Source organism: Ambystoma mexicanum, chromosome 3p (genome assembly GCF_040938575.1).
Source record: "Ambystoma mexicanum isolate Mex_15411 chromosome 3p, UKY_AmexF1_1, whole genome shotgun sequence".
NCBI classification, from domain to species: Eukaryota; Metazoa; Chordata; class Amphibia; order Caudata; family Ambystomatidae; genus Ambystoma; species Ambystoma mexicanum.
The window spans coordinates 1,221,591,682-1,221,617,539 of NC_090925.1; the positions used below are offsets into that span (position 1 = coordinate 1,221,591,682).

A 25,858-nucleotide genomic window follows, 5' to 3' on the forward strand; every position below is an offset into this window, starting at 1 on the left:
GAAGGAGAAACCGAGACTCATAACAAACTAGGTATAAATTATGCAACTGTATCAACACTTACAGATCCAACACCTGTAACTATAGTTATTGCAGAAACAGAGGCTAAAAGAACAAGCCAAAGCTCAACTCAACCAAACCAACCAAGGCTTGATGAGACTGAAAACATTGTGCTGGTATCTCCGGCGGAAAGAAAAAAAAAAAAAATCAACAAATGATCCTCACTTGCCCCAGAAGATCTTCAAAATCTTCGATAAATTGAGTGAGGGCAATAAAGTGTTAGCTAAAAAGACAGACTCACCACAGTCGAAGAGACTAGTTTTCCGGAAAAAACTTGAGCAAGAAAAAAAAAAAGCACTGACAAAAAAAAGACATTGGTTAAGAAGCAGCAAGTAACACCACATACTGATGCGATGAAAACTGGGGGAACGGCAGTGCCTATTAAGAAGGGGACAAAATCAAACGTAAGCACTACTATCCGAAATATTCAGAGACCCAAAACTCCAGAGACGTTCGTTAGAGGGCTAGAGGAACTCACTGCAAAAGAAAGCGCAATAGAGAACCTAGATCAAAAAATCACCTAGTTAATACTCAAGGGGAGTATGACGATAGCAATGAAGACTTCCTAAATCAGTCTACTTACTCTGACGACTCAGAATCAACATGCTCAATTGGGGCAGATGCTCAGTCAGAGAACGGAGAACCAGACTCTGAGTTCTCTGATGAGGAGGACGGAGAACAGGCTGAGGAACTGGAAGAGGAACTGAAGGAAAGTAACAAACATGGATCCATCACGAAAAATACCTTAAAGGTTAGATTTTCAAAAGACTGCAGAATTATTGAAACAGCTAACCTAACAGGTCAAAAACTTATAAGTGTCTGTGGTGAGTCAAACGAGAATCAAGACAAATTGATAATAGAAGACTCAGACTCAGAGCAACTAGCAATCGAAGAGTAAAAAATCTGGAACCAAAACGGACACGGCAACCAGGAAAGGAAGGTGGCGCCTCAAAGATCTACTGTAAGATCGGTCAGACAAGACAGCATCAGAATAACTAGGGTGGTTGACACTCGTGATAGTATGCCCCCCCCCCCCGTGCTCAAGGTTGGTTGATAATTGTTTCAACAGGCCTCCTTCTTGTTTTCTGCTAGAGAGGGTCTTAAACATCAAAGACAACTTGACTCTCAACAGAGCTAACGTTATGAGACTCATTGGGTCAATTAAGGAATTCAAGAAAATACAATTGAGGGACATCTCGTTAATTGAATTCCCCGAATAGAAGCGCCTAGACAGAGTTCTGATTTATACATCAGATACATACCAGAACTAAAGACACCTTTATCAAAGAAGGCCATAGACTTCTTACTATGGGCTTCTGGTTAAAAGAAAGAGAAACATCGCCTCCTATAACAACTTGCAATTTTGATGAGGACCGCTACCAGCCAATTAAATCGGCCTATGTGGAGTCCACGAGCCGGAGAGGCAGGGAGGTTCGCTCTAAAGAACCTCCAAGCAAAAAGCAAGTAACAGGAGATAGCCACCCTCTACGCTGGGTAGGACCAGAAGATCAAGGAAGCGAACTGCCATTGCTCCAACAGCCCAGAGTGACATGCCTGTGTGGCCCAAGAAATTATTGGAGCTTGTTAGCGGGTACACTGAGTAGGAAGTCATAACGCCAAAAGCCCTCAGAAACTGTCCTCTTCCAGTCCTTGACCATCTGCTACTGGAACACCAGGGGATTTACGCATTTGTTTGGGGAAGGGGAACTCGCATTTAAGAAATACGATATACTGTGCCTCCAGGAGACTTGGCTGAACGAGGAACCCTCTTTGGAGGGATATGAAGTATTCTTGAACCCAGCTGTTAAGGGGAACCTCGGGCGACCCATGGCAGGATTGATCACAGCATGTAAAAGAACAAATGGCTGGACAAAGCTTTGGGTACAGAATCCCACGCCACTGATTCAGTTTGTGATGCTGATAAAATACTATAGTCAACACACTTGCCATCTCCCGATATGCAACATCTACTGGAACCCTGCATCACCACTTGCAGCCAATCTTCAAGATACAGTTAAGAACCAAATCGACGAAGTTAGATCCACTTACAACAACACTGACGTCCTGGTATGCGGAGACTTGAATATGGAATGTTTTGACTCCAAGAATGAATTGATAACTAATTCATCAAGAACCGCTAACCCGAAGATACTAAGGGGCATAAGTTTGGGAGAAGAACTGCAAAAAAGAAACAAACTTGATGAATGGCAATACAAGGGGCGACATTCCGCCGAAAGCAACATGGAAAAGAGGTGCTCATACTAAGACCCTAGATTACATTTTCGCGTCAGACAATCTATCAGCCCAGATGAGTCATTTAGCTGTGATAACATGTAAATACAGTGATCACAACCTACTGGAGATGGTAGGAAGCCGTGTCGAAGACAAGGTTGGGAAGCCTTTACAATTAATACTACCAACATCGAGGTCACACCAGGTCTTAACCGGTTAAGAATATCTTCCAAAGCCCTCAGCAAACTAACCACGTCCTTGTTTAACGGCAAAAGTAGAGATGCTTCTGGCAATATCATACACCCAATTCATTATCCAGCAGCCCTGAAAATCTTTCAGGTCAAAGCTGGAAATGGTTTAAAAAGTGTTTTCACAAGGAAACATGTATTCAACAAGGATGTCTATGAAAAGAAAAAGCTAATTAAAAAAACTGGCCAGGCAACTTAAAAAGGGCACACTCCCTGACGCAAAAGAAAAACTGAGAAAAGAAAAACAATCGCTTAAAAACTGGTTGAAAAAATGCCAATATCGACTACTGCAGGCAGACGGGGAGAGAATGCTGGGCCTGATGGCCAACAAGAACACAGTTGAGATTTGGAAGCTGTTGAACTCTACAACGGCTCCACAAGACTCGATTCTTGAAAACTCAATATCATTGTCAACTTGGGAAAAACACTTTGCAGGCTTGTTTTCTAATAAGTTGGGGGAAGGACACGAGAAAGTTACACTATCTAACCAACCCTGGACCTTTGAATTTGACAGGGAGGAGATACTCACCCCAATAAAAAATGCAAGTGCTTCAAGGGCGGCGGGCCCGGATAGCCTAACAAACGCGATCTTGAAGCAATATCCAGAACATTGGGCCGATTTCATGCTGTCCTTGTTTCAGGAAATTAAACAAAGAAAATACCAACTTCATGGACCAAGTCAATTGTGGTCCCAATTTACAAAAAGGGAGACAGGTCTGACCCTGCCAACTATAGACCAATCGCCCTTTTGGACGTTGTAGGAAAGCTGTTCTCTGCAATACTCCTGAAACATCTGAACACGTGGTCCAAACAATCAAATCACCAAGACCGATGGCAATCTGGCTTCAAAAAAGGGACGGGAACTGCCTTAAATCTTTTCCTGATAAATTTGCTGAAATGCAGGGCAAAAGTAACTAAGCAAAACAAGATCTATATTGCCTCTATAGACTTGGCCCATGCTTTCGACTCAATAAACAGGAACACTCTATGGGGAAAACTGTCAAAATGGGGCTGTCCGACTGACCGGAGGGAAGCCCTGGAACTCCTGCATTCTGGAACACTAAGAATACGCTTGGACAGAGCAGGAACTCTGTCTAGCAAAATTGGAACATCAGCAGGGATAAAACAGGGATGTAGATTAGCACCGGCTATTTTAAATCTTTACATATCTGACATCGAGGAGGCTTTTGAAGATGTGAGGTGCTTCTGCCCAAGGATTGCAGGCATTCCAGCGGGAAGACTACTCTATACTGACGATCTCCTAATCATGGACCAAACTGAAGTGGGACTGCAAAGACAGCTGAATGCTCTGTCTAAATACGTGTGTGACAACTTACTAACCATCAATCCTAAGAAATCCAAAATTATGGATATAGGAGAATTAAACAGAACCCACAGGACGAAAAGAAGCTGGAGCCTCCAAGGGGTTAAAATACCTGAGGTCACATCCATGAAGTACTTGGGGTTAACAGTGAACACCAGTATGGTAGACTCACACAGGGCAGCAGTCGTGAAGTCCAGAGCCAAGAATCTAGCAACCCAGGCTAGAATAATGAACCGCAAGTATGGAAAATTCACCTTACTTCCCATCATTAACTTTTACAAATCAAAGGTGATCCCGATTTTGACGTATGGCTCTGAAACGCAGTTACAACTTGCAGGCTCGCTGTGGAAGCAGGTTGAGGGAACATTTTGGCGACAAGTTTTGAATATGCCAAGATCCCTACCGGTAGAAGTGATCAGGAGAGAAATGGGAATGCTGTCATTGTACACCATTATGGTTTGGAGATCACTGTCGATGTTGAGGAAATGCACAACCACCAGGTGAAGGAGGGTACGAAGTACTACAAAAAGCCATCTCCTTAAACAGTGAGAAATCTCTAACTGAATGGAGATCTACATGTGTGGAGATACGAAATAGTCTAGCACTGAGCGAAGAGACTCTACTGAAAAATCCTGAGTCAAGAAGAAACTTTATGATCAGGACTGGATAGACACAGGTGAACGGATTCGGAGCATGAAAAGTGGTGGGGAGATAACGAAAGACGTTAGGAAACGTGGTCAAGTTCCAAGATACCTGACAAAGGTTCCCTCTCCCACTATCAGACAGGAGTTCATGAGGTTTCGCTTTAACCTGTTCCCTACAAAAGAAGTTTTCGAGAGACGCAAAGCAGCCTCAGTGAGAAACTACACATACCGGCTTTGTAAAGGCTCGATCGAAACCTTAGAACATTTAACAATTGAATGCGAGTCATTGAAGGATTTAAGATCATCATATTTGGGACACTTGTTCCAGAAGTCAACAACACCACTTCCAAACTCATTTTGGGTTAGCCTGTGTCAAGGGAGAAGAAATACTGAGATTCTAGCCCTGATGGCCTATGTAAAAAAAGAATTTGAGAGATTGACAATAGAAGAAGATGGGGAAAGAGCTTCACAGAGATGAGAGAGAAAAAAATAGACGATGGAGCGATTTTAGACGTTTGGGATGGAAACTTCATGATTAAGAGTTTTTCTTTTTTTTTTTCTTTCTTCTTTATTTCTATTTTTCTCCGTTAGTAATTTTATGAATGTTTGTTTTGTTTTAGTGAATAGCATAAAAAAGTTTAAATGTAAACTATAAAATATGCTAAATAAAAAAAATAAAGAGCAGCACATGTGAATGAACTCAATAACAGAGTACACTCATAAGCAGCCTTACATTTTTGTAGGCACTGTTTAGTTTGTGTGAATAGTTTTACATAATTATTCATCCAGGTGTGTAAATAGTTTCTGTTGTTCTCCCTCTAAATCTATAACTTCGCTGTGTTTAAACTTGAGTACATAGGTTCAACTGTTTTCATGCACAATGTGTTCAGACGGAAGGCGGTGTGTTCTAAAGTGCATTCTTTTCATGTTCATTTATATGCAGGCTGAATCTGTGCTCCATTTCTTCCTGTTTTATTCTTAATTGAAACAGTTTCCTTAGAAATGGAATTGTAATGATTGGAGTGTGGGATTCTGAATGGGCAGAGAGGAGCTGCAGTCATTACCTCATGCTTAAACTACAACAAAGAGCTCTCTACTTACGCTATTGTGGGTGTTCACTTTATAATACCCCCAACTAGAAGATACTTCAGAAATAGCTATACCATAAATATTTCCAGGCTTCCTCCAGATGGTAGCGCAGACCAGTATGAATGATTCCTGTGAAACAGAAGAGCAAAAGCAAAGGTTAAAACAGTTATTTATGTATTTTCGGAATGTTTTCTCTGTGGATTCATACGGTTGGGGACATATTTCTCTTCGTTATACAACTATACCTACAGTCCCTAATATTGCAGCAGTATTTGTAAAACAGTACCGTTACTTCTAGTGTCCTTGGAACCACTCACGGAGATCATCAAGATCTTGGAATCACATGGGATTATTCGACTAATCCAGAGTACATCCACAGTACTTCTAATAATCATGTACTAGGAATATTGACACCCAGTGGACAATGGAGACCGTGCAGACCTAAAGAAACAAGACAAGAGGGTACACATGTCACAGTGGCCTCTTCTTTTCTTTCTTAATTGTTTTTGGTCAAATCAATGTTCAACCTTAATCATAAAACAACAAAAATTCAACATAATTAAAAACAGCTCATCACAATAGGCAATACATCTTTTGCATATTACATAATAAAGTAGTTTTCAAACATTACTTAAAAACGAAGTCTAAAATTACACATTATCTAAACTATTTCATCCTAAAAACAAGCCGGCTAGGAATCCATGATTCGGGTTCAAGATCAAGACTATTAAAAAAGGCCAACCACTGCCAATGCTAACAAAACAAAAAGGTGCCACAAAAATTCTTCCAGAAGGTGGCGTAATCTACAATCTCCCAAGCTCCCGTAATTTAAAATAATTGCTGAAATAATCAATATGTATACTCAATAAGCAGGTGCTCAGTGGTTCTCAGTACAGAAACAACATTATGCTGATTCAAGGCTAATTTCATTATGCCATAACAGAATTTCACATGTACAATATTGCTCCCACCGAAAACGTGCAAAGTCATGTCTAGCAGAGGGACTAGGAAAGATCTTCCAATGAGCAGCAAGTGTACCTAGATGTTTATGCTCAGGTCTCAAATGTTGGAAACTTTCATAGCTATGAAACCTTTCAACTGCGCTGCACCAATCCTTTTGATACAAGGCTTTCTTAACCCCATCAGGATCAGCCACCAGATTAACCCTGGTTTTACCATTGCCAGACAGAACTTCCTCACAATCATTTGCATATGCATTTAGTATCTTATCTTTGCTTGCAGTCAGTACCACATTCACTTCTGTATACAAAGAATGAAAGCAGGGGGCCAGCAGTTTATATTAAAAAAGCAACATTTTCCACAGACTCTTTGCCTTCATAGAACATAAACCTAAATCGTATCCAATTGCAACAATTGGAGTGGCGTACGATATGCCCAACACTTTCCACCACACTGCACTTCCCCTTTTCTCAAAGACATTCAATACATACACTGGACAGATGTCCACACCATCAGTTAACTTTGGGATAACTTTCCCTGTGCAGGATTTAATAATCAGTAGGATAGAAAATGTACAATATTTGTTCTTAATGTATATCATCTGTGAGACGAAGGTCTCCGACATATGTCTGAAATAACTTATTTTCAAATTATTTGGAGCACTACAAATATAGAACCCCAAATAAATTAAATCACTGACCCTCTCAAGGAAGACCCCGTTCAACATCCAGTGACCCCTGATGATCTTGAACCCGCAGGCCCCTTTAAGCGAAGTAGCGCTCTATGGGATGGATGGGAATGCAGATTTTACTCTTACATCAAAAATAAGACCGACTCAGGAAGTTGACAAATCTTTAGCTGTTTTATTAACAATTATCTAAAACAGGCCGTATTCCACGAACATCAACGATAGTTCGCTCAAGTCTTTCCAACTCACTGAATGCATTTTATTAAAAAAATGAGACTTTATACTAATAATTTGTCAGAAGTGACGTCATACTACGTGTCAAAAATAAGAAAACCTACTTGGGATTGTGGTTGATCTACGGGGAACATCTAGGTAAACTTTCTATGGGGGGTGGAATTGGGATTGGGTCTCTAAGGTCAGGTGGACAGCTATGCCCACCAGTAGTGCAAGTCATCTTCGCTGTCATGAAATACACGTTTCATTGGCTTTCAAACTGTAGGGCTACTACGTGGCCCTCTACAATTGGTTGGCACGCTTGTACCCTTCTGGAATATTCCACTCGCTAGCAGCAGGCAAGCCGATATCCCAGGTGCTGAAGGGTTGGACTTGACCATGTCTCCACACCCAATTAGCACATCATCCATCATCACTCCTGCTGTCTACCATTCGAATTGTCTTTGAACTCGGCCTTGCAAAGTATCACTGTGCCTGAGAATAGAAGGGAGTGTGAGAATGGTCTTATCTTCAAGTATATTTTCAGCTTGACCATATGACAGGAGATCATGTTTTGAGCTCCTTCTTCGTATTTAATACTATTAATGAATAAAACCTGGCGCTTATAGTGTTTTTCCATTACACCTCAACAGGAGCTTGCCTCGCTCCTCACGTTCATTTTATCTTCTCGAATAGATAACCAGTTTCTTGGCTGCCCCAACCCTTGACACTGAGTCAGACAACCTTTCTCGAATCTTCCCTCCTCGTCAGCTGTTTTCTTCAACTGCGCCACACTTTCAGTCCTTCTGTTCATGGGGTCCTAGTTTGCTAAAACACGCTGAGGAACATCCAGTATATATATATATATATGTGGCACCTCGTACAGGTCTATTCACTACGTATATCCATCCTTTTTGGTTAGTCTACTTGCGCTTCAGCATCTGTACAATTATAAAACTGCTTGCATGTTCTTCAGTGCTCTCTGCAAGTGCAATCTTCATTCCACACATGAAATGTTGCTCAATTCTTCACTTCACCATCAGATTCTGTAAGGTCTATATGCTAATTTCATTGGCATCTCATCTGGGTGCATCATTTCTACTTCACGTCATGTCACCAGTCCTCCCTTTCATTCATCGTCGCACTTCTTTTCCGGAACCTCCTTTAAAAGACTCATTCCTCTGCGGGTACATCATATAGGGCTTTCTCAATGGATACCTTTTTTCGAGGATTCTTCGCGGTATAGGGGTCATTATTGGCATCATGAATGTCACAATTTCCGGTTTCCATCATATAGGCAAAAATGGGGGCAGGACTTCCGGAAGAGGCACATTGCTCCTCCTCTTCACTGTCCCCTCTGGTGGATTCATCGACCACTCTCCGATCAGTCTTCACATCTAGACATCCTCATCTGAAAAAGTGCTTCTTCACAGTCCATATCTTCATTACTCCTTTAACAGGTCCTGGGGATTTTACATGTCATCAACACTCCAGGTCATGTGATACATTGTCCATTCTGGCTGCAGTAGATCCATCTTCCCACATTCTTTTATGGTTTCATCGATACATGAACTTCATTCCCTCAGGTGCTAGAATACTTGCCTCTATATACTTTCTGATTTGTCAGCTCTTTGGGTCCAAACACTGACTCAACATCGATCATGATCTTTATTCCTACTGCTTTCTTTGCCGTCTTCTTGCACTGTGTGATTATTATTCTGATCACACAGAATCCAAAAATGATCATCACCAACAATGCTCAGAGGAACTTGAAGATATTCGCCATTGATTGTGGAACCCATGAGAAGATTGATGCAAACCAGCTGCCATCTGCAATATCTTCTAATTCGTCTTCCATCTTGATGTTCAAGTTCATCAGCATCGTTATGGCCTTTGTCAAGGTCACATTATCATCATCATGAGAAGGTATGAATGTGCAACATGGTTCTCTGATTTTGGCCCAAACACCTCCATCCATAGCTGTCGTCTTATGGCTCTCAATTCTTCTTTGATGGCATTGAATCCCTTTATGGTAGCGTTGATTGTCTGCAGGAGCTCCCATCTGGTAATCTGCAACCATTTGGCATTAGCCATCGTCTGGATCCCTGGCATGAAGATTGTCGCGAATACTTCCGAAGTTTGACTGAACCACCTGTGTTCATACGGAATAGAATCAAAGGCTTCTATCAATTTAGGTGACAAGTAGTTCTCCCTCTTTGCTCGATTGAGGAATTCAAGTGGTGATCTCTTCTTTAGAGGAGCGTCTGCTTTTGGAAACTCTCTAATGTTCCGGTCACTCTTTGGAATCAGCAGTGCTGGAACATGAACAATCACTTGTCTGAGACCATCAAAGGATGTACTGGGACTGTGTGATGAGATGACCTAAGAGCAGTGGTAATTGTGTTCCAGCAGTATACAACTTTTGCAAATTCTAAAAATTGACATGCGATATTGGGAAAAAAATGTTTTCTTCTTTTTCTCTTTAGAGTGGAAATGCAACATTTCTTTATTTTTTTAGGATGGAAATGTAACATTTATATACTGTATCTAAAAAACTAAAAAAAATATAAAATAAAAAAATCACTATACAACACAGCCCTCCCCAGTCTTTGGGCAATTTCATATAAGCTCTGGATCCACAGGCCCTGTAGTGGTCCATTATCACCGGTGTTCCTTCATTCCCGGTAAATCGAAAATTTGACCGCACTGCCGATTCATCCCAAACTTTCTTCTGCCATTGTTTCTGAAACATAATTCTGCAGTAGCCAGAGACACTATCTGCAACGGTCCTCCTTTATCATCGACCCATGTCAGCAACTTTGCAATCCTTGGCCAATGATGCTTGTATTCTTTCTCTGCAATATCTATAAATGGCTCATAGTATCCTGTAAGCGCTGGCGCCTTACACACAATCAGGCCTTCCTCTCATCCATCTGGAGAAAGCATTGTTTCCATGATTTGCAGCTGGCCTCTCTCCTTGCATCTTCGTATTTATTCAGGGTCTTTTCCTTCACAATTGAGCTTTTTGTTTATTTCCCTATCTGATTCTTGCTCCATTCATTGCAGGCTGTTCATATCTTAACACATGCTCTCTGGTGTGGGATCTCTCTCGTCTTCAAATCTTGCACACAATCATCTTCTGGAGCTGTCTTCTCGGTCACCCATACCAATGATGCTGTTCGACTCTGGAACTGACCTCTCGTATGGCAGAGTGCAAGGTGCGTCAGGCAGTTAGCTTTCTGGGCTACTGTTTCTATAGTTATGAATATATCTTGGAATTCCCCATGGCATAAGGTATGAGAGCACAAACATAGCAACTATCCTTGGATGTCATTTCTCCCACCTTTTTCATGTGCTGAAACCACGTATTACTCCCCAACTGTGCTGTACAGTCTAGATAAATATTTAACTCAATCATCTTCCCTTGTGCTTCTCCTGTGTCTCCCTCTTGCAAGGAGTGTGTGTGCATAATGCTCATAAAGTAAATCACTAAGGGTCCTTCCTACAGGGGAAATCATAGGAACTCGTCAGAGAAATGGGTGACCTTACACGTGTCACTGGTGTAGGGATAATCACAAATGGCTGAGTCCGAACCCATTACGATTTCCTGTGGGGTGCCGCAGGGAGCTTGCACCTCCCGTTGTTTTTATAACATTTTTAAAGCCTCCCTATTTGCTATGTTAAACTATGAGAATGTAATATTCACCAACTATGCAGACGACACTCAATGTGTCATCCCGTTACCTGGCTCACACAGCTTGGATGAACTGGCCATTAAAAGAGTTTCACCATCATCAAAACTTGGATGGTCCATAACAATTTAGCTCTCAATAAATCTAAAACTGAGCTTCTGGTTATCGGATCATCTTATATATTGAATAAACTTGACTCATGTTATGATAGTTTTCAGCTGGGAGAGGAAACTGTAATTCCCCTAAAAAAAAAGTGAACACACTTGGCGTCACTTTTGATCGGCAATTAACATACAAGTAGCCTGGTCTCCTCATGTGCCTACTGTATTAAATTATTAGCTCACCTAAGACCCCTCATATCAAAAGAAAAGGCAGAGACTATCGCAAGAGCGATAATAGGGTCATAAATTGATAATTGTTCAAATCTTTTAATAGGTCTGGATAAAACTAGGTCTGGATAAAACTGATCATAATAAACTTCAAGTGTGCCAAAATGGTGCAATCAGAGTTGTTATGAAACTCAAGTGTAGAGATCATGTTACGTCGGCCAGACGTGCTCTTCATTGGCTCCCTGTGGAGTCCAGAATTTCGTTTAGGACTCCAACCATAATTAAAAAATGTAGACAGGGCAGTATGCCTGACTATCTACAACAGCTCCTGCCCATGAAAACTAATACTCGAGCCTTAAGATCTAACAATCAACATTGTCATCTGTTCCGAAATGCCGAACTGCGCCATTGGGCCTAATATTTGGAACTCTCTTCCCTTGGAGATAAGTATTCAGCCTCTTGAGATTTTTAAGAAAAGGTTGAAGACTCGCTTTTTTAACTTATCTGATTTTCTTTTATTGACATTCCTTGTCTTTTTATCTTGTTTCTGATCATGTATTTCTTGCTGGTTTCTCGTGATGTTTTCTTCATCTTGTACCACCCTCACGCCCTCGGGTCTATGGCCGCGCTATATAAATGTTATAAAGTAAAGTAACAGATAATTTTGCATAAGTCACTGCAGTGGTCGAAGGAACTTCCATCTTATTTAATTGGACCAATGAAGTAGACAGCATGGATTACCATAATCAGAAAAACAATAATAAATGCTGAGCACGCATATATTACGCACCAATATATTAATGCCCACCATTTTTGATTCTCCACACATCGTTGAGTTTGCTCACTTTTCAAAACTGTGCCGTTCCCAACATTTCTAATTGTGCCTGGTTACTGCTTTAAGGAAGGACATTTTTTTTTTAATCAGGCAACCTTGTTAAATGATCAGGTAACTGCAGGATCTGTTCAACTATCGCCATAAGCAGCCTCCTAATTGCAAAGCCATTTTTAGGATCTTGCAGAAAAAACACATATATTAGTACTATGCCCAACAAGAGCAGGATAAACTTGGAGTATGTAAACAAAAACAGCGAGAAGTAGTCTATGCACATCAGCATCTGATAGGACCATTAACCAAAGAGGAACTCAGTGAGGAATGAATCTGGAAACTGCTCACGTTTCCAGTCGTCAAACTCAAACTCCAGATTTGCCATAGTTTGCACATCAACACTTTCTAAAGTCCAATTAAAAGATTCCTGTGATTCTTGAACTTAGTCTTACACTCCTTCTGCAATACCTGCTATAATATATATAGAGTGTCCGGGGTGAGCCACTGTCCAAATATTTAGTCAGCAATCTTAGCGTCCTTCTTCCTTGTCATTGATAGAGACTGCAAGTGCTGAACAACTTCTTGTCTTGCTTCTGAATCGATGGTTGGGGCTGCGTCGGTCTCACCAGCATAAGACTTTACATCACTCAAATGTATCTATGCACATCTCTGACTTTTACTGCTGAGGGAGTAATATTCTCTGCCCTACTCGCCTCTTTGTGTTGCTGGCAAGGTAGGTGAGTGTTGGCCATAGAAGCCCCTCCGAGGCTGTTTGAACTCCATATATGCCTTTTTCAAGGGTTATGCCCCGCGCTTGCCACAAGTTCCTCCCGATCCCTCCTGCCTCCCTCTTCCTGCTTCCTCCCTCCTCCCGCCTCCCTTCCCTCTCCCCCGCTCTAATTGGCCTCTTACTGGTCAACATGGACATCCTCAGGGCAGCCCTCTGCCCGGCAGCCCCTGTGGCTAAGGGCCCCAAGGCAAAGGGCGGCTCCAGCCAGTGTCTGCAGGGGAAGCTGGTTGCCAGCTGTCAACCATCTGAGTCTATTGCAGGTAAGAGTGTCCTGGTTGGTTCTGAACCTCATTCTTCCCAGCAAATTTTACCATTTAGCAAACTCTCAAATTTAGGTGCATTTCTCTCCTACATTCAAATTGTATTGTGAAGGTATTTTAAATTTATTGTGAAACCTATGCTTTTTTAATTTTTTTTATTTTTATTGTATTTGGTTTACAAAAAATGAAACCTTTTACAAACAGAATATTTACACATAAGAATAAGCGAATTAAAAGAAAAGAAAAAGAATCTAAATTATAATCATACTTCAAGTTTCTCTTCCCATTCACAGTTAAAATTTCTTCTGTAAATAGTCAGTTTTTCCCCTCCACATCTTTTTGGGGTCCTTCATTGCTTCACTTCTTACCCAATTACTCATTGACCTACATTTAGGCCCTCCCAACCAATTTCTCCTCCTGTAGACCAAGCACTTTGAGTCAGAGGACAATATTACATTTTTCCAACATCTGAATCACAGCTATTAATCCTTGTGAGACACCAAAGATCAGTCTGTGTCAGGAAACCAGCTCCCCGTACCGCCAAAGATTATACTAAACATGCAAGTTCCGAATCCCCGAGATCTTTGGAGCCGAAGCGTTTCTCCTTACGTTTCCAAACCCTTCGACAACGCTGGGGGTTGCCTTGGAAACACTGGTCGCCTGAGCACGTACGTCCACGTCTACGGCGTGTGCAACGTTCCCCTCATGGTCACGTGACTCTATAAAGCTCCGCCCTGACCATAGAACGCTGCTTCTGAATTTTGACTTTTGGAGCTCATCTTGTTGTTACCTCTTGCCTTGAACCGCGACCTTGTTTTGTTTTACGGATTGATATTGGACACCCTTGGCCTTGTCCTTTGATGCCTGGTTATCCTTGACCTCGGAACAAACGACCATTCCTCTCGTCTTTCGCTAGTTTGCCTTGTCGCCTCGGAACTCCCTTTTTGCACGTCCCGATTCACTCGACCATTCATCTGTTTTGTCCACGGTCCTTTTGCAAGCACGAACTCTCTTCTTCATCCACTAAGGAACTCGTCTCACGGAACTTGTTACACGGAACGCTCACTTTGGGAACTTGTCACAAGGAACACATTTACTTTGGAACCTTATCACAGACTTCCATTCCTCTACAGGCGTCCGCGTGCCGGCGGGTACAGGTGTAGGTTGGATTGTCCTTATTTTTGGAACCACGCTCCTTGGATGGACTTCCTATCTCTTCTGGTTTTTCCACTTCCACTGCTGGAACACTTCACGGACAAGCACCAAGACTGAATTCCTGGATATCTCTGGCCCTCAGTTTGACTTGCTATCATTCTCCAGAAGTATCCCTTTACGTGAGTACTTTGGTTTGCTCAATTATTGTTTTTCTCTTGTTTGTGTCGTGAATAAGACTCCTGACACTGTGTTCTCTGTCTAGGCAGCTGTGTTCCGACTCACCATAATCTTCCGGGCAATTCCCCTTCCAAAACATTTCTTTGGTACTATTGGGAGTTGCATTGTCAGGAAGATTTCTACGGGTACACTACGCGCTCAACTGAATCACGGTCTCGCCACCAGGTCCACGTGGGTGATTCCTCACAGCCTGTCCCAAAAACATTTCCAGTATATAGTATGCATACTCAAAACCACATTTTTCAAAGAAAAGGGATCTTGCTTGCCACGTGCCTTCACAGTCCATTAATAGATGCCGGATGGATTGCTTTTCAGGATTTCTACAAACCGTGCATAATTGATTGGCCAATTGACCCATTCCTCTATTTGCTAGTACCTCCCCTGTGTGTATGACATTCAAGCGCAGTCTGAAGAATTTTTTCTTGATCCTACAATCAGGAAATTTCACCAGATATTTATTTAAGAACCCTAATTTTTTATCAGCGTTCAACAATGGGTTGGGATTTCTTGCGGAACATACTTCCTCGAGGGTATTAATCCAATCCATTTCATCCCATCGTTTTTTAGCGTTCATCGGGTTCGCCATTAAAGACTGGATTTCTATGTCGCTCTTCTCTAGCCAGTCTTTTACCGGGGAACATAGGTGACCTAGCATCTTTGATCTCTTGTTTTCCATGTGTGCCTTTATGTCTAGCTATAATGTGTCTCCTTTGGCTAGATGGATGAGTTGGAAGAGGGAAATTACTTTCCACCTTACCTGTGCCTTTAATGACTTTAGGGCCAGTTCGAACCTAATATTTGCAATCGACGGACACGTCGGTAAGCCAAGGACTTTTTTCCACATCATGAAACCTAGGCCTTTTCCGCTCTATTCAGGACTCTCAAACTTAGGTGCATTTCTCTCCTGTATTCAAATTGCATTGCGATTGTCCTTTAAATCCGAGTGTCTGTCATTCCTGTCCCATTTGTTCAACCTGTCTCGCCTCTCTGTCTTGACTGCTTGCACCCTGCCATGTGTCCTTCCCTAGTGTTCTCCCCTTCCCTTTCCCTTCCTCTTCTCTCCTCTCCCTACCTATTCTATGGTGCTCTCTGTCTCTCCCATTTTCTCTAACTGCTTCTCTATCGACTATCCTGCTCTCCTCACTAAATCTGGTAGGAAGAAATTTAAAAAGGACATCCTGGTCTCCAACCCAGGCCTCCCTATCGCTGACACCTATACCAGTGAATCCTCCAAGCAAACTTTCACCGACATCCTCTTTGTCGTTCCCTCGCCAGACCTATGGACCCTACATATGGTCTCTGTGCTCTCTCCTTTCTCCTCTTCTCCCATTAATGGTGGCACCCGATGGGAGGCCCGCCTGGCTTCCTTTCACTCCTCTAAGGTCTTCATTAATGTCTATATGAATGGTACCGTCTTAGTCCAAGGCCCTCAAGACAACCTTCTCTTTGATAGATGATTCCCGCGCCTCATCAATTTCCTTTCTTCTCCTGCTGTCCCATCTCCCCGTCCATGACGTCCATGCCTCACCCTGCTGTCTCCCCTTAGCCTACCTTGCCCTCTGCTCCATCCCTTTCTGCCCCCCCCTCAGGCTTCTTCTACACCTCTGGAGGGCGTACATCTAATTTTTACCCCTCCCCAAAGTCTTTAAAGGACGGCAACCTTCTCCATATTGCCACTCTTTACTCTCGCTCAGCTGTCAAACACTAACTGCCGCCTTCTGGAGGAACTTCACCTCGGTGACCTCGGTCTCACCGAGACATGGTTCACGGCCAGCTCTGTCACGAGCTTCGACACTCTCCTCCCTGACGGTTACAAGATCCTCTCTGCACCAAGGTCCAACCGTTCCGGAGGGGGTGTAGCCCTGATCTTCCCCGAGTGGATTCCTGCCTCGGTCATTCCTACGCAGGCCTACTCCTCTTTTGAATGCCTCGTCTGCCGACTCTTTCTCCCTCCTAGCCATTCCCTCACTGTGGCTACCATATACCGGCCACCTGGTCAGATCTCCTTCCTCTCTGAGTGGGCAGACCTCTCCTCTTCCCTCCCAGTCTCAATAACTCAACTCCTCCTTCTTGGAGACTTTAACATCCACCTGGACGCTTTCAGTCCTTCCTCTGGACTCTTTTGCGACCTTTGTGACACTCTCACTCTCTATTCTCCCCTCTGGCCCGACTCACTATGCAGGGCACACTCTGGATGTTCTGATCTCCTCAGACCTTCCCCTTCCTATCCCTCTCACCACTCCTCTCTCCTGGAGTGATCACTTTCTCCTTTGTTCCCAGCTCACCCTCTCTACCCCTCAGGCCAAGCCAACTCCATCACTGCCACCTACCTTCTCGGTCATCCGACCCATGAAGCGCGTGTCAGTTGAGGCTTTCACTGCCACTTTCTCACCCCCCACCCCTTTGGCTGACTCACAGCCGGACACAGCCCTTTCCATGCTCCACTCCGCTATATCTGATACTCTCGATGTTATTGACTGCGTCATGAGGATCTGCCTGAAGCCCAAAGCCAAGTGCAACTCCTGGTACGACTCAGACCTCGTCACCCTTAAACGCAAGTTCAGCTTGGCGGAGAGGAAATGGCATGCTTCATGTACATCCTCTTACAAACTGCCCTGCTCCCTGCTCCAAAGGCAATACCGGATCTCTGTCCGCACCAAGAAGAGAGCTCACATCCAAGCCTGCGTCTCTGCAGCATCTAATAACTCAGCTGAACTCTTCAAAATCTGAAAGGAACTGGCCAATCTTGTCACAGTTTCTACCTCTCCTGTCCCTTCCCAGGCCCTCTGCACAGCACTGGCTTCTCATTTCATCTCTAAAACTCAGCACATCCTGTCCTCTCTCCCCCTCCCTCTACTCCCTGCCCTTCCTCTGGCCGTGCCTCGGCCTTCTTTCTTCCCTCCTTCTCTGCCTTTCCCCTGTTCTCCCCAGACGAAGTTTCTAGACAAGTCCGATCTATGAAAGTCTTGTCAAAACAGGTTCATCCCTGTTCCTCCAAAACCATCAAGAACCACATTGACTCCCTGGATCCTGCCCTGGCCGACTTCTGCAACCACTCCTTTGCCACTGGAGTCTTCCCTTCCCCCTGAAGCACTCCCTTGTGCACCCTCTCCTTAAGAAACCCTTTGCCGACCCGTCCTGCCCGGCTAACTATCGCCCAATCTCCACCACTCCTTTCCTGGGCAAACTCTTGGAAAAGCTGGCCATCTCCCAGCTCAATCTTCACACTGAATCTGTTGATTATCTCCATGATCATCAGTCTGGCTTCAGAGCTGCCAGAAGCATGGACACTACTCTCCTGAATATCCGTGAAGACCTGCTCTCCAACCTTGATTCCAACACCCCGTGTCCTCATCTTACTTGATCTCTCTTCTGCTCAACCGTCTCCGTGATAACCTGGGGGGGGGGCTCTCCACCCCCCCCCCAATCACTGGTCAGGCCCTGCCGTGGCCAACTTCTTTCCTCCCTGATCGACCCTCCCAGGTTCAACTTGGGTCCCTCCTCTCCGCTATCTCCACCTGTGGTGTTTGCCAGGGGTCTAACCTGTCTCTCTGGCTGTTCAACCAATACCTGGTACTTCTCGCCCACCACATTGCCGCGCTCTGCTCCAACTTCCAATGCTATGCGGATGACTCCGCTCATTTTCAGGCTACCCTCAGCCACCTCTTCTCCCTTTCTCATCTCTGACTGTCCGCCATGCAGGAGTGGTGTGCCGCCAATGATCTCTGCCTTAATGCCAGTAAGACCAAGATTCTCCTCATCGGCACACCTGCTCCCTCCTTTCCGGTCACTCTCTGGCTGGCCTCTCTTGGCCCTCTTCCTGCTCCCCCCTGTGAGGCCAAAACCCTCGGGGTCATCTATCCTTCTCTCCTCACATCTCCGACTCTGTTACGCTCACCTGGTATCCACAGGGACGCCACCCAGCCGGGTTACTCGCTGGTATGCTTCTTAGCTTTGCCCTGATGTGGTCTGCGGGGGAAGGTTCTGCCTGAAAATACAGGAGGACTGTGTTCAAGCCTGACCGACTGGGGTAAGTATCCACCCTCCACCCCCATACGATTTCAGTCCCTCTGGCGCCCTCTCCATACCATGTGGTAGAATTAGGCGTGCTCTCCGTCCTGCCTTCTTTGCAGGGGCGCGTTGTCTTTCATGGGTGAGTGCGGTCCAGTTACTTCACTAATGCCGGCCCGTTTGAGATTGTTCAGGTAGGTCTTATTGCTGTTCTTTAGTTTTGTTGCTATCCTGCATGCCTTTCTTTGTTTAAGATGTCTCTCGTTTCTCCCTTAGGTATGCAGAGCTTCAGCGCGGCGAACTGGCTTGGTTGAGCCCCGCTGGTAAATGATGGCGCATTAAGAGCGCTATGATGCGGTAAGTAAGCGCTATGCGCAGCGTTGCAAAGTCTTGCCTTTGCTAACCTGTGTTTTCCTTCCTTGTAGGTCGCGGTGTTCTTCAGCACGAGTGGAATGTCCGGAGTGGTGCCAGCCGAGAGGCGCCCAGCCAGGTAAGCCTTTTGAGCAGTTCGTAATTTGTAAATATCTCTACTGCTTTCTTTAATGTTGCCTCTATCTTCCTCTTTAAGTCTTTCTGTCCAGGAGGCGTGCAGATTTGAGGAAGCTGTTCTCAGTAGCTGCGAGTGTTTAAAAATGAAGACTGCAGGTAAGATGCTGCTGCTAATGATGTTCCTTCTGTTTCCTTGCGGGTTCTGCTTCTCCAAGGTTCAAGGGAATAGCTGGACACGGTGAGCGTCACGTTGCAAGCTGCAAAGTAACACGAAGTGTGTTGTCATGCTCGGGTGTGGTTTAAATAACCCCAACAAAATAGTCCAGGTAAAGTAGTCCCAGGCTACCACACCCAAAACACTAGACCGCATAGCTTGGTTCCCAAGAACCAAGCTATGTGGCTGCCTCCATGTTGGTTGACAATACAATAAAGTAGTTCCCAAGCACATTGTTTTTCATGGTGTATGAGCCTGCCGCCATAGGCGCCAGGACTGGCCCCATGAGGGCTTTTGAAGAGGATGTCAGGCTCTAGAGGCCCGAGTCCCGACTCCACCTGGCCAATGGGTTTGCCAGAGGGGGTTTTGGGCGAGGGTCGTGACAGCCGTCTCTAAGAAGTCTCACTACCAGCTGTACCTCCTCAGAGGTATTCTTCCTTTCCTCTCCTTCACCCAGAAGCTCACTGTCTCCAGAGCTCTGGTTCTCTCTAGGCTGGACTACTGCAACAGCCTCTTTCTAAATCTGCCTGCTTCTACTCTGCGCCCTCTGCAACTCATCCAGAACAGGTCTGCGAGACTTGTCCTTGGCCTCAAGCCCAGGGATCATATCTCTCTAGGACTGAAATCTCTGCATTGGCTCCCAGTGGCTGCGAGGATTAAGTTCAAAACCCTCTGCATTGTCCATAAAGCCTTCTGGGGTCTGGGGCCTCAATACCTTCAACTCTCTCTTCCTAAATATCTTCCTTCTTGAGCTCTTCGCTCATCCGCCTCAAACTCTCTCAGGGTCAGATGCTTCTCCAAGCAACGAGTTGGTGGTAGATCTCTTTCTTCGGCTGGGGCCTCCCTCTGGAACAGCATCCCTGAAACCGGAGGAGAATCATCTCTGGTTCCGGAAGCACCTCAAAAGCTTCCGCTTTGCTTCTGCTTTTTCTCCTCCTCTCCCCTGCTGACTTCCTGGCTGATACTGAAACTGCACTGGTTACCTGGCCACCCTCTGATCGCAGGCCCAGGGCCCCTACCCTGCCAGTCGCACTCCTGCGCTGCCTTCCTGGCAACCCCCGCACTTGGTCCCACTACCAGTACTTGACACCCGATGTCTGCACCTATCCTTGCACATGCCACCTGCTGGCCGTACTTTTACTTGTTATTCAGCTTATTATCCCATGTATGGCACGGTCCCATCCCTTCTTCCCCCTGCACTTTCCTCCTTCCCCTTTCCATGCACTTGCGTGATCTGAACGACACCTGACCTAGTAGAATTGCTGTCTGTCTTCCCTCTGTTCCCCTTCCCTTGCCTCGTCGCGCCTTGAAACACTTGTGTATAGGTGCGTTTTAAATGCCCTATCATATACAAAATATGGACCACTAAAACGGGGCTCGTGCCACTTCCTTGTGAAGTTACGCACTAGGGCTGATCTCCAATAAATAATCAAGGTACAGGAAGTAGTTCTTGAAGTCTGGTTGCTGAATGGTCTTCATGTGTGTCCTGAGACCGACCCACTTTACGCTTGAGTGGATCTGAAATGATAGCTACTACCAGTCATACATGTCAAATAAGCATGCAACTCATTTCCTACCATTTCTGCAGTCTTCTGGGCATCACTTCTGCTCCTCCATGGAGGAGACAAAGGCATTCTCATTTGCCGCCCTGTCACTAACTCGTGGGCTGTGAGGTGGTGGTCCGACCCAGGCTGGTTCCTTAATGCATATAATGCAAGGGGCAGGCAATACAGCCATCCCTTCATCAATGTCAATTTCAATTTCAATTTTGCAATTCTCTCTTTGAGGAGACCGCCGAGTCCCTCACATATTTCGTTCGCTTGTGGGTGATCAGCAGAATGAAATGTGTTTTATACTAAGCAATAGGCTAATCTGTTCAAATACTTCATTAACAAAATGGGGCCCATTGTCGGATCTCAGCACCTCACATATTCCCCACCTGGGAAAGGCTTCTCGGAATAAATACTTTGCGATGCAAGTGGCATTAGGGTGTGTACAAGGACCTGCTTCGATCCATCTCGAAAAGGGATACACCACCACTATCATATACCTGTACAAACTTGTAGCATAGCAACATAAATCGATATGTAAATGCTGAAAAGGAGCATTCGGTCGAGGAATCATTCCTCCGATTGTTCGCCCAACAGTACATGCAACGTGGTCTAATAGGTTTGGTATGAACCAGTCCTCCGCAATGGTTGCTGTGAGGCTTTCCCTAGTTACGTGCGCAGGGTAGTGCAGCCGTTCAAGCAGTACCCTTAACAAGGCTACCGGCAACACTGTATTTCCAGTGCTGTCCTGTCACCACAATGCTTCAGATAAAGAACACCCCCTCCATTTCCACAATTCTTGCTCTTCCTGTGGTGCACTGCATTTAACCTCCATCAACTGTGTTCTTGATAAATGATTAAACCCTTCATTTACAAATCATAATTGTGACTACTTTCTCCTTTACATCTGGAGTATCAAAACTTGAAATATCTGGTGAATATGCAAACCTTTTGGCTTCTTCGTCCACGGCTTCGTTCCTGCGAGTATGCTTAGTATGTGCTGCACATTTAACTATTAAAATGGCTACTGGGAGTTGTAGTGCCCTGCTCAGCCTGTCCAATAATGCTGCACTGGAGTGCCGTCCGCTTGGGGGTAGCCCCTCTTTTTTCAACATGCTATCACTGCATGCAGGGTTGACGTCACATATGCGAAGTCACTGTACACTGTTACCTCCTGCCCTGCATGATTCGCGAGCGCTACAATAAGCGCCACTCATTCTGCTGCTTGTGCTGTGAAGTGAGACAGTAGTCTTGCACTTGCTACAACCTCAAATTCCCTGTTTGCTCCATGCCTCACCACGGCAGCACCTGAACGCCTTTCCCCACCAATTTGATACATTTGTGAAGACCCGTCAATAAAGAGAATCTTTCCCCTGCTAGTGCATTTTCCTTTATGTGTGGGATGTCATCATAGAATTCCATGTAGTTAGCGCAATCATGCACATGCTCACCCCTGCCACATGCTAACATGGCAGTGTTCACTATTTTACACACAACTATTTGGATTGCTGGATTTGATAGAACTACCTCATATGCTGAAGCCCTCTGAGATATCAATGTACCCTTAGGTTTCTCCAAAATGGCAAACAAAACATGCTCAACAATGTCTTAGAACCCCATCACAATACTAGTAGACGTCTCTATTGCAAACGTGACTGTTCGCAAAGAAAGTGCGCTCATAACTGGATCTAAAATCCCACTGTAATATGCCAGAGGTTTATACCCCAATGTAGTCCTGTGTAAGCACTGCTGCCATGACTTTCCCATTCGTATGTGAGAACAAAAACAATTCCTCATCATAGTTGGGAATTCCTAAAACTGGAGCTGTACAAATTGCTTGCTTCAATTCTTCAAACCCTTCCTCCATTTCCTCAGTCCATTCTATTCTCTTCTTATTCACTTGTGCTTTCTTCAGAGCCTGCAAAAGTGGCCTGGTGTATGAACTATAATCAAACACCCACGCTCTAACATAGTTGCATAATCCCAGAAACTGCTGCATTTGATAGAGTGCGGTTTTCATAATCGCCCCAGCTCTTTCAGGTTTTATTTTTTTCTCCCCTCATGGGAGATTAACTGACCTATATACAACACCTCTTCTTGACAATATTGAAACTTCTCCTTATCCACTTTATATCCCTTGTCTGCTAGAATAGTCATTAACTGAACAGAATCTTGTCTGTACTCATCTTCTGTCATGTTACAAACCAAAATATCATCAACGTACTGCAGCACAACACTTTTCAAATCATTTCCCAAGTCCATCTGCAGGTCGCTATTAAAGATCGATGGATACTCACGGTACCCTTGGGGCAAGCGAGTGCTCTTTAGCTTAGCGAAACGTAAATGACGTAAGGTCTTGGGAGTCCTTATGCAACAGGATTGAGATAAATGCATTTTTCAAGTCAATCGGTGTAAAATACTGTCCTTCTGATGGTATACTACATAATATCGTCGCCGGATTCGGAACTAAAGGAAACTCTGCCTCTACAATCTGGTTAATCGTTCTCATATCTTGTATGAATCTCCACAACCCTCCCATCGACTTTTCTATTTTATTTTTTTAAATCGGATACACCGCAGTATTACACAGTGACTCCGATGTCACTAAAATACCTTGTTCCTTCATGGCTGATATAGTCTTAAAAATACCCTCATCCGCCTCTGAAGATATTGGGTACGGTCTGGCTCTAGGTAAAGTTGCTCCTGGCTTCAGCTTAATCTTAACCTCCCCTAACCCCTTCAATAGGCCCACGTCATAGGGCTGAAGTCCATGAAGAGCTTGGTTTTGTACAACAAATTGCAGTCCTTGGCGGCTATTGTTTCCTATTTTGGCGATTTCTATGTGCACAAAGTTAACTTTTTGCTTGCCTGGATGCTGCACCCTTAAGTGTATATTGCGGCTGCTGCAATATTTCAATCGATAATTCTTTTTGAAAACACTTATATGGAGTGCGCTTCTGGCATGAACAGTATTATCACACCAACAAAATAACTTTTTCAGTAGTATTTATTTTTTGCATTGAGATCATGCGGTTTCCTTCTTTATACGTTGATACACATCCTTATAATTATTTCCTCTCAGTACACATCCTTATAAATTCTTTCCTCTCAACACGTGTTTCCCCACGTGAAATACACATGGTTCATCAGGAGAGATTCTAATTAAGAGAAGAAAATTATACAAAAAGTAAGACAAGATTAACTCTTTTTTTTAAAACAAACAATAGTGGTGGTAAATGTTATAAGCAACTGTAATAGTATTGCCTTTCAGTTATACTCACGGAAATTATGTGTTTTGTGATATTTCTGATATATTATACCTTTGTTCATAATTATCTCTCTCATTTATGAAAATCTTTCTTTATTAAAGTAAGATATAGGCAGGTTTTTGTAAAATAGTAAGAAAGGGTGTCATGAGTTAAACCCAAGCTTTCCTGTTCCTTCATGGCCTAAAGCTGTATAGTCCCTAAGATGTTCCATTAAAGCCCAGATAATATTCATCTCATAAGAAAGTTACCTTTTGTTGCCCTTGGTACGATTGCCTCCGGTCTGCCTCGACCCGCACTACTTAACTACACGATTTTCTCTTTCTTTTATACAAACGGCGATCTCGCGACGTATGACATCACACGCCACACAGATGTCTGGCGGCCATTTTAATTCCATAATTTTACCGTGAGACCTTGATAATTTTTAAGCTTTAAAGAGCTTGGTACCTTTTACAAGTCTTCATCAAAAAATGCTGGGTGCTGCCACACTATCACCAATCGCTGTGGTATTTCTCTTTTCTCTATTCTGATCCAATATTTAATACTCATCTCGAATATTACTTCATCATCTGATGGATCATCTCTAAACATATCCTCATCAGTGAAGTCAATTTATACCCTTCCCCAATGGCAAACGCCTGTCCTTGTCTTCTGTTTCTTCAAACATGGCCAATTCCCCTAGCACTATGGCTGCATTTAACTCTAGGGGAATAGTCTGCCCCCCTTCTTCGTCCATAGGTATCTGTGGCCTGAACAAAAACTAATCATGTATCCTCAGTTTTTCCCACTAAGCCACGTAGCCATGTCAACAAAATGCATACCCCATAAAGAAAGACTTCTGGCTCTAATGTCATTTCACGCAGAGCTATTTGCCCCATAAATGCCAATACAAATGAGCCCAAATTCATCTAATGTATCCCTGGAGTAGAACACACTATGCCTTAATCAGTAAAAGAAATCATATTAAGCTTCGTCATTAAATCTCGTCCTAGAATGTGTCTGCCTTGAAAACAATAATGGAACAGACATGTCACACTCTCCTATGGAGACTGTAAAGGGAACACTGCTCATTGTTCCAGAGAAACCTTGCGCATTTCCTGTCATTGGGTATTTTCCCTCTTGTATACATGAATGAGTGTCTACTAAAAAAGAAAAGGTTTGCCTCCTATCGTCACATCAACCCTTGGTTCCTCTTGAGGATCTGGTGTCACAGATAGTACAACACATCAAGTCGCCCTGTGAGCTGTCCTATTGTCGGTGCATACATATCCCTGTACCTACAAAAGAACTCACCCCCACCCCCCACCACAGTTACACCCCATACTCTAGGTGTCAATAACTGTCCCGCGTTTGCATTCTTCTGTATCTGCATGGGTGCGTGCTGTTGACTGCCCTTGCTGCAGATTCAATGGTGTTTGCTGCTGCAATACCTGTTGCATTTGCAGCACTTGTGCTCAATACACTGTCTGATCTTGGGCAAACCCACCCCTAGCTTGTGAGCTATATGCTGGAAGATAAGCTGTCCCGCCTATTGAGAATTGACCATTCTGTACATACACTTGGCTTCCACATGTGCGTGC

At 44.0% G+C, this 25,858-nt stretch overlaps 1 protein-coding gene across 3 annotated transcripts in view; it reads right to left on the bottom strand.

Moving 5' to 3' along the window:
• The window catches only part of SLC4A9 (solute carrier family 4 member 9), a 1,170,242-nt gene that overhangs the window by 803,841 nt on the left and 340,543 nt on the right, over nucleotides 1-25,858 (bottom strand). For 2 of the 3 annotated variants that reach the window (XM_069652669.1, XM_069652668.1), the window contains exons 3-4: nucleotides 5,882-6,036; nucleotides 5,670-5,724 (exon numbers count right to left, since the gene is read on the bottom strand). The gene's annotated coding sequence lies outside the window, so the exon portion shown is untranslated. The remainder of the gene's footprint in view (nucleotides 1-5,669; nucleotides 5,725-5,881; nucleotides 6,037-25,858) is intronic. The other variant, XM_069652671.1, reaches the window with a different exon arrangement.